The sequence below is a fragment of the Bos taurus genome, chromosome 17 (genome assembly GCF_002263795.3).
Source record: "Bos taurus isolate L1 Dominette 01449 registration number 42190680 breed Hereford chromosome 17, ARS-UCD2.0, whole genome shotgun sequence".
NCBI classification, from domain to species: domain Eukaryota; kingdom Metazoa; phylum Chordata; class Mammalia; order Artiodactyla; family Bovidae; genus Bos; species Bos taurus.
The window spans coordinates 41,350,213-41,360,079 of record NC_037344.1 but is presented as its reverse complement, the minus strand read 5'-3'; the positions used below and the strand labels follow the sequence as shown (position 1 = coordinate 41,360,079).

The following is a 9,867-nucleotide window of genomic DNA, read 5'->3' as shown; positions in this document are numbered from 1 at the left end:
ATACCACTTAGCTTACCTTCTTCCATATGTTGATATGTGCCTTCCATTTAGAGTCTGTATTTCCCCTCTCATCTATCTCTGTTTCTCTGTCTCTCTCTCTCTTCATCTATACCTGTTCTGTTCCCTCCCTGACTTACAGAGAACACCTTACTTATCATTTACAATTCTCTATCTAAACATTACAAGACAAAATGAAAGTCATTTTCAAGTCCTCCTCTTTTCTGAAGGCTTTCACAAGTACTTACCATTATTAATTTCCCTACACTTTCAACCCCAACAGAACATATAGTTTATCACAGAAATTATTATACATACTGCCATAGGTCATTCATAATTTTTTATTGTATTCTTATCTCTATAATTCATTTAGAGCTCCTTCATAGCAAGGAACTTCTACTTCTCTAAGATATACTACATTAATGTAGTTGTCATTATTTCTATCATTGTACTTCTAAATACTCTGCTGATACCAGTGTTCTGAGAATATAATCAGTGTTCAAGGGATCTATGTTCATTTACTGATGGCAGAGTCAGTACTCAATCATAGGCTTTTGATTTTCCAAATCAGCTGAATGAAGCTTCGAGTTACAACCAGCTGTAAGTCTTTGGAGTCAGAGGCCTGGTAAAAGGAAACATTTTGTCTTCTACAATTTGAAGAACAGAACATTCAGACCTGTTTAAATGCAAAAAAGTACAGGCAGATTAGTTATAAATAGCAATGAAATAATTCAAAATGTTTGTCCACTAAAAATATTTAATATTGATATTCAATGGACAAATCCACTAGTATTCACAGGGAAGTTATGAAGATATAAGAATAAGCACTCAGTAAAATCATCCCAAAGCTTATCCAAAACAGAATTACAAAGGAAATTCTGAGTAAAAAGAAAACATGTTCTGACTTGACTAAGAAAAAAGTTTGCAGTTGTCAGAAACATCACGGCACTGAAACTTTACCAAACCCGGATCATTAGCCATCAGGGATGATACAAGACAGATACCTGTCTGAAAAGAATATATGAATAAATTCTAAGCTTATTACTAAACTTTCAATTCTTGATTCTAGATTTTTATGGGCTTGAATGTCTGAAATTGTACACTGTTGAAACTACAGTGTTGCATAACACAGACTCAGATCAGATCAGATCAGATCAGTCGCTCAGTCGTGTCCAACTCTATGCAACCCCATGAATCGCAGCACACCAGGCCTCCCTGTCTATCACCAACTCCCAGAGTTCACTCAGACTCACGTCCATTGAGTCAGTGATGCCATCCAGACATCTCATCCTCTGTCGTCCCCTTCTCCTCCTGCCCCCTATCCCTCCCAGCATCAGAGCCTTTTCCAATAAGTCAACTCTTCACATGAGGTGGCCAAAGTACTGGAGTTTCAGCTTTAGCATCATTCCTTCCAAAGAAATCCCAGGGCTGATCTCCTTCAGAATGGACTGGTTGGATCTCCTTGCAGTCCAAGGGACTCTCAAGAGTCTTCTCCAACACCACAGTTCAAAAACATCAATTCTTCGGTGCTCAGCCTCCTTCACAGTCCAACTCTCACATCCATACATGACCACAGGAAAAACCATAGCCTTGACTAGATGAACCTTTGTTGGCAAAGTAATGTCTCTGCTTTTGAATATGCTATCTAGGTTGGTCATAACTTTTCTTCCAAGGAGTAAGAGTCTTTTAATTTCATGGCTGCAGTCACCATCTGTAGTGATTTTGGAGCCCAGAAAAATAAAGTCTGACACTGTTTCCACTGTTTCCCCATCTATTTCCCATGAAGTGGTGGGACCGGATGCCATGAGGTTCTTAACTCTGGCCACATATTACAATCCCTTAGAGAGCTTTTTAAAAATGCTTAAGAACAATCAGTGCTTAAGAACAATAGACTGATTAAATCAGAATCTCTAGGGAGAGGATCTGGATGACTATATTATTTTAAATCTTGCCCAGGTGGCTCCACTGTGCATCTGGGACTGAGCACTTTACCAAAGAGCATGGCCTGGAAGTTATAGAGGTTAGAAACAACCACTGACGGTTGCCTAAGTCATTGGAAACTGTCAAACAGTCTCCGTAACAGATTTGGCATTGAATTGGGATTCCAAGGTGACCTTAGTGGTAAAGAACCTGCCTGCCAATGCAGGAGACATAAGAGACAGGAGTTTGATACCTGGGTGGGGAAGATCCCCTGGAGGAAGGCATGCAATCCACTCTAGTATTCATGCCTGGTTAATCCCATGGACAGAGGAGCCTGGTGGGCTACAGACCATGGGGTTGCAAAAAGTTGTGATACAACTGAAGTGACTTAGCATGCATATCACAATAATGGCATAGACAAATATGAATCAGATAATATCAGTGCAGGTCAATAAAATCATGCCCTCTTTCTCACTTTTCTGTAAACATTTGAGGAAACAGAAGCTAAGCCATTATTTCTGAGCCTCTTTTGCCAATTTATTCTCACTTATGACTCTGTAAATTCACCAATGGGACTAAATTTTCCCTTAACTCACCTTCCAACTGCTAAATGTTGCATTAATATATCCCATTTATGTGTCTTTAGCACAGAATCTGTTGATGTCACGTCTTCCACTCTCTGGCATGACATTGGGTATTTTCAACTGTAATGGTGGCCAGAGCCACAAACAAACATTCCAGGATTATGATAACATTAAATCAGAATACAGAATAAAAGAAAAAGAAAGTAGATCCAGAAGAAAAAACATTGATTGTGAACAAGTTTCTGCCTTTATACATTTTTTCTAGTCAGTTTAGAGATTACTGCTGTTGATATAAGAAATTAAGATTCAGGTAAGAGAAGCCAAAATTATTAAAAGTTGTAATCTAAAAGTTAAAAGGAAATTTACAAAAAGAGTCTTTATTACTTGTGGGTGACACAGAGACAGATACATATAAACAATACTTTATGACTTTGGTAATAAAGACTATACTGAAAATACTTGAAGTTCTGGACTAAATTTGTAATATTTACAGGCATATTAATAAGGACTGTAAAATTACCTAAAAAAAGATTCTAACACTAGCTGCTGTGAATTACTAAATAAAATGATAGTGTTGTGACTATACAAGTGATCAGAAACTTTGATCAACTGTGTTTTTGAACAGGCATGCCACATGACACAGAGATAAAGTATAAAATATAGTCCTCAGTATTACTGAGAAAACTGTTTCTAAAGGAAGAGGAGAAAAACTATCAAATTAGGCTTTGTGTATTAATATTTAGCATTCTGTTCCCAAAGCAGCCTTAGTAAATACTCAAAGGACCAGATATTCTTATTCTGCCCATGGAGATGCAATAGAATCTTCAGTGTATTTGCTTTCAAATGCATCAACTCAGAGGTTGGAGGTTGTTCTCCTTACTGGGAGGCACAAGATTGGTTTCATACTGAGTTCCTTTGTGACTCCCAGATCTTTCTCAGCCACTTTGGCTTTGAGTATGTCACCAAAGGCACCCTGGTTGACTACCATGCCACAATCCCATAATCTAATGTTTATATGGGTAGATAGCAAACCCGAAAACTGTGCTTTGCTTCAAGAATTTGAAAGAGAAGATTGGAGAGTCTTCTTCAATTAACTCAGTCAAAAGAAACACTGAATTCAAAATTATTTAGTTTTAACTTACTAGACAGACTTCAAAAAACACAGAAAGCATTCTGAAGAGGAAGTCTGGCTTTTTATTGGTAAGTTATAGATTATTTTATCCATCATAGCAGATGAGCGGTCTCATTTAACCAATGGCCATAGAGTGCATGAGTGAATTTACACATAATCCCAGTAATTCTATCCAGTTAAAACAATTGATTTAAACTGATGTTTATTTTTCCTTTTAACATTTGCTGCGAGCCAGTGTTTCTGTTGTGTGACTCCCAGATTCTATGGATTGACAACAAATTCACAATGAAAGGTTATCTTATTTTCTTAACTGTCTTTATCACTTGTTCCAGGATCTTTTGGTGCTCTTTGTGGAATACCCTGCAGAGTTTCTGATTGATATCCTCCTACTCCATTCCCACCTTTGTAGGGCAAGGAAGGGCAGAGAGTAGTACAGATGTCTGTTTATTTGTAATAAGAGCAAACATCATCCATCTCTTTCACTGCAGTAAGAATCTCAAAGTTATATGAAAAACAAACCATATGACACACTTTGTATTGCTTACTTTGCCAAGATATTTTCAGGAAAAAAGTTGCTGTTGATTACAAATCAGTGAGGAATGGCAAAAATAAATGAAAGAAAAGGAGATCTTCAAAAAATTATCCAAGAAAACAACGTAACTGAGAGATAACCGTCTATATTGAAGTGACCAATAGAGAACTCAGCAGAGTGGGTAAAAATAGACCAATACAGAGACACAACATGTGAAATCTTAGCACATGGAGGACCAAGAGAAGTTTTACTAAACTCCAGAAATTAGGGGTGGGAAAAGACTCATGCTCACGTGCAAAGAATCAATATTCAAATGGCTTCAGGCTGAAGAACCTGTGAGATACCAGAGCAAGCCTTCAAAATTCTTCAATCTTGAATTTCATTGTCAATCAGACTATACATAAAGTGTAAAGATAGAATAAATACATTTCCAGAGAAGCAAAATCTCAACAAAAATGAACTTCCCCATGTACTGACCTGAAAGAAGGTGCTGGCTGATTTGCTTTCAAAGTGATGTCAATAGCCAAAACTAAGAGGGAACCAGTTAGCAGGATGTGATGGAAACATCAGAATGATGGTAAAGGGAGTTTCTAGGATAACAATGTAAGCCAGGTGGTGGAAAGATTGTTCTGTCCCATTGAGCCTATGCACAGTGATGAGTAGGAGCTTTCTCACTTTACCAGGATCATGATCTTTTCCATCCTTACCCTATTTTGCATGTAGAGTTCCCCATCTCGACAAATGGTAGTTCATTAGAAGTCCTTGAGCAATTCCTTAAATCAAAAGCCCAAGAATCATTATTAACACCTTTCTTTTTCCTCCCCTAAATCCAATCACTTGCTAAGTGCTGTCAATTTTTCCTTTATTTGTATGTGTATATGGTTATCTCTAACTCTGTTGCTGTCTAGATCTCTTAGAACTGAACTCCATTCCTCTAATTTTGACTCTGCCTCTTTCTCATTTATTTTCCACATAGAGGATAGAATGATCTTTCAAAAGTTGGATATGCTATTCTGCTACTTAAAAGCTATCACTCTCTTCATTTTCCTTAGAATGTAGAATCAGATCTTTACTTTGATCTGTACTATGATTTGTCATGTGACATGTCATGTGACTTCCTTTCTGTTCCTTGAATGGTCAAATTCTTTGCCTGACTGAGAGGTGCTTGTAGGCCATTTACCCTGCTATGAAGTTTCTTCCTGGACAAGTAGTATTGAATCATATCCCCTAAACCTTTCTTTAATGTCACAATGTACTTTATAACTTTCCAGTGTTTATCACAAAGCTTGAGACTTAATGGAGCTCAAAATATGTTTTCAAATGAATGAATGACACTTATGTAATGACTCCTTGATGCTTACTATGACAAATGAAAATGGGCAAAAAACTAATCACTGAGACTGGTAGTAAAGGTACCACTACTACTTGGGAGTTAAGAGAGTTACTTTTTTTTTTTTTTTAATAAATATTTATTTTAACTGGAGGTTAATTACTTTACAATACTGTATTGGTTTTGCCATATATCATATGCAAGAAAGTTACTTCTGTATAATGTGTTTTCAACTTAACTGGGGCACAAGGTGTCCAAATATTGGGTCACTGTATTCTGAGTGTTTCTGGGAATGTACTTTTTAAGGTGATTAACATTTAAATTGATAGCTTGAGTCAAGAAGATTTGTATTCCAAATGTGGGTAGACCTCATCCAATAGAACCCAAGAACCCCTGGCTGTCTTGGGTCTCCAGCTTGTTAACTTACCTTAAAGATCTTGGAATCTGCCTATGTCCATAGTCACATGAGCCAATTCTTTATAATAAAGCTCTCTCTTTCAAGATGAACAGACATAGATGGAGATAGAGGTGGAGATAAAGTTGGAGATGATGGAGATGGAGATATATCCCATTGGTTCTGTTTCTCTGGAGAATTCTAGAACAGAGGCATTGTGTGACTATAGCCAGAGACTTTTTGATTAATTAAGAATATCTTGGAAGAGCTGAACCTCAGTCACATGACACTTTCAGAATTTGAGTGTTCTAAATTAGCATAATTTGTCCCTCAAATGCAATTATATTCTCTGTTGTACTCTGCCCATGGTTGGCATAATAAGCATCTCGTCAAATATAATATAAATGCATATTTAAAAAGATTAACCCTATTAAATATATAGTGCTTCCTATACATATTTAAGCAAAATGTATAAATAAATAGTTCTGTGCATTATTTAAGGAATAGTGTGCTCAACAAACTATTTATGTAAGAAAATAATATATATCCAAAAATAAAACATAAAAATCAATTTCAGGTCAGTCACAGATTTAAAAATCAAAAGCAAAGTTTAAAAAATTGTACAAAACATAGTAAACTGTATTTGTGACAGTATAATTAGATTAAATTTTCCTAAAAGGACAAAAAATAAATGTACTAATAGTACACTTTAAAACATCTGTATAGAAAGGATTTTCTGTAATCCAGGCAAACAGAATAGCTGGTACCAGAATAACTTTTTTTTTGTCAAAATCAATTATTAAGATGAGATAAAATAAGAGAAAACTGTCTGAAGCGATTGGAAAAAAATATAGGGAGTATCTAAAAATATAATTCTTGAAAAAAGCAGTGGAGGTAAAAACCACATCAACTCTGTCTTTTCCTTGGGTCATTTTCACATTCTTCCTGCAGGGGTTTAGAATCCAAGATGCCTGTGGTCTCACTGGGCAAGGAAGACAGAGGTCAGAGAACCAGGGGGTAAAGCCACTGCAGAGTGAGGGGCAAAGTGATGGACACAAAGATGGAATCCCAAGACCCGGATCCAAAACACCTCAAGTCATTGCCCAACTCCTAAACTGTCTTGACAAGAAGCACTACAGCTACATATCCATAAAACTCTAAAAGCACCAGCTACTAACAACAAAAACTACAACTGATGAGTCTCACAGATAGTTCAGTGGAAGAAGATAGGCACAGAGTAGCACACGGTATGAATCCTGTTACATAAAGTTGAAGGACAGAAAAAAGTAATCCATAGTGATCCTCCCCTGAGGTCTAAACGAGCAACATGAACTGGCATATGTCAACATCACTTATTCTAAAACCACATAAAGAAAACAAAGCAAGTTGTCAAAAAAGATATATGACAGCATTCAGTTAAAGCTTACAAATCACAAAAGAATGCTTTCTTGAGTTTATGGATTTATACACATAAAAGCTGAAGCTAATATTTGACAAAACTTAGTGAAAGATACATTATTTTATGTTATTCTGTATGCTGAAAAATCTATTTAAAAAAAAAAAGATCTGTGTGCTTTCTTTTAAACATTTTTATCCTGAAAATAATGTCACCAGGTGAAAAGTTCCTACAATAGAAGCATAACCCCAGGTCAAAAGACTTGTGTGTTTTTGACAGGATTATTACTTTAAAAATTTATTTCTCAGAAGGATTCCTTAATTTATTATGTGTGGTTTAGATTTACTATTGAAAAAGATATCATCCAAAAAAGTTCATCTATAGGTGCAGACATCATTCACATTCTGTTTCCTAGTAGGAATATTAATAATGAAAGCTCTTGAATATCTCAGAATGTGATATTCCTGCAAAAAACCACAGTGGTATATTACATAATGTCATTCGCAACATTTAAACAGTTTAATAAGAAAGAGAGATCAATAATTTTGGTACCATAGTTCCTTACACTTTCAAATCCAAATTTCCCAATTGGCCAAACCAAAAAAATAGTCAAATAGTTCACCATTCAAAAATACATGGAACTTAGAAAATGTTCAGCTTAGTTTTTGATGTATGAAATGCAGATTCAATGATAGGATGTCTGTCAATGACCTTTATCAATGACCTTGAACAAATCATTTATCTTTACTGTAAATATATCCTTATACGACTTCTGGATTTATCTGTGATAATAAAGAATTATTTTATTTCTTAATTTGAAGTTAGACTGTGTAGGCATTAATAAGATTAAGAAAGAATATTCCAATTGATAATCAGAAAGAGAGAAGAAAATTTTTTCACTATCCCCAGGAGCTCAAAATAATGACTTTCTCAAAGTTTTGAGAATAATCATTATTCATTAAAATTTCAAAAAGAAGTCATAGATATTTTCTGATTTTGTCTATATCAGAAATGAAACACTATTTGAAGATCATGGTAAAATTCTCACCCACTAACGTTAAATTTGGTCATTTTTTACTTGTTGTCAGAATGATGAGGGAGAAGCAAACTCCAGAAATTGCAAAGAACCAGGCAGCTATTCACATGAGCCAGACTGAAAAAGCCTTCTAACACACAGGCATCAAGTTGAGTCCTTAGAAGGGTACTTCCTCAATAGCAGGGCCAGATTAATCCTAGTCTAGATGCTATTCTGCCTAACAACAATGAAACACAAGTCTTAGAAAGATTAAAACATTGATGATGAAATACAAGCCTTAGAAATGTCATACATTGTTTCTAAATAATTTCATTGTATTTCAGAAAAGACTCTAAATATATAAAGGGATGCACAAATTCTAACAACCAGCAAAGCAAAATTTTAAATGTCTGGCACTGAATAAAAAATAATCAGGCATTTGTAAAAACACAAATAAAGCCCCTAATAAAGAGGGAAAAAAATCAATGAAAACAGACTCAGAAACAGCACATATAGGATGTGTAGAAGAAATGGAAGTTAAAAAAAAGTTATAAATCTACTCCATATGATCACAAAGGTAGAGAGAAGAATGAGGATGAAAAGGCAGAACCTGAAACATAGCTTTTTAAAAAGACCGAAACTGAACATCTAGAAATAAAAAGCACAGTATTTAATATAAAAATATTTGGAGTAGGATTAACAGAAGATTAATCAGTTTAAAGGAGATTTTTTAAAAAATCTCTGTCCCCCCCTACACACACACACATGAAGCCTTTGATGTCTCCTAACTGCTAATACATGAAAGACCAATATTTTCAGTATAGGCTCAAAACCAGTGTGGTACATCTCTCATCTACTTACAAATCTCCTCATGCATGGTGGTCTTCTCTTAGCAAGCTATGGCTGAATTAACCTTTTTTAAATTTCCTGAAACTGCAGATGTGTCAATGGCACATGTTGCTCAATCTTCCAAAATTTCACCACTCCCCCTATTGGCTAGTATTTTCCTCTTGATAACTCTTCTAAGATCACCTGCAGCATCACTTCCTCAAGAAAGTGCTCGGTATCATACACTCTCATAGCTCCTGTGTTTATTTCATTTTTTAAGTTATCACTCAGTTGTAATTTTACTTTGTGTGTGTTTACTCTGTCCCATTACTGCTCAGCGTTTCCACTAGAGTGTGAGTCATAAGAGTAGGAAATAGATTTTGTTCACCACTGATTTCCCAGCATCCAGAACATTGCTTGACACATAGTAAGTGATCAATAAACCTTTTGGATAAAATAATGAGTGAATTTATTTTAAATTAATGTTTCTCATTGAGTTAAAATGTGTTTGGTTTATGAAGTCTCAGCTTCATTCAATATAATTATGCAGGCACAAACTTCTTCAGTAGCATTTAAGTCCCAAATCAATTAATTTTCTGTGTTTAGATTTATTATGATTCCCAAATAGTGTTTTCTCAGAAATATTAAGTAATATATCAAGACTAACACACTAAGCTCAAGTACGAATGGATTTATGTTCTAACTAAAAATCTATCAAAGCATAATAAATAAAACACAT

The 9,867-nt window shown here is 35.2% G+C and overlaps 1 long non-coding RNA gene across 2 annotated transcripts; it reads right to left on the bottom strand.

The window, feature by feature from the left end:
* Nucleotides 1-324: 324 nt before the first annotated feature.
* Nucleotides 325-6,091, bottom strand: LOC112441998 (uncharacterized). 2 transcript variants are annotated; one of them, XR_003029954.2, is made up of 4 exons: nucleotides 5,923-6,072; nucleotides 4,873-4,938; nucleotides 2,514-2,621; nucleotides 325-673 (listed from the first exon to the last, which is right to left on the bottom strand). It is a non-coding gene; the product is annotated as an uncharacterized lncRNA (long non-coding RNA). The 2 variants fall into 2 exon arrangements; XR_009491048.1 differs by having other exon boundaries at nucleotides 327-673; nucleotides 4,643-4,938; nucleotides 5,923-6,091.
* Nucleotides 6,092-9,867: the final 3,776 nt, after the last annotated feature.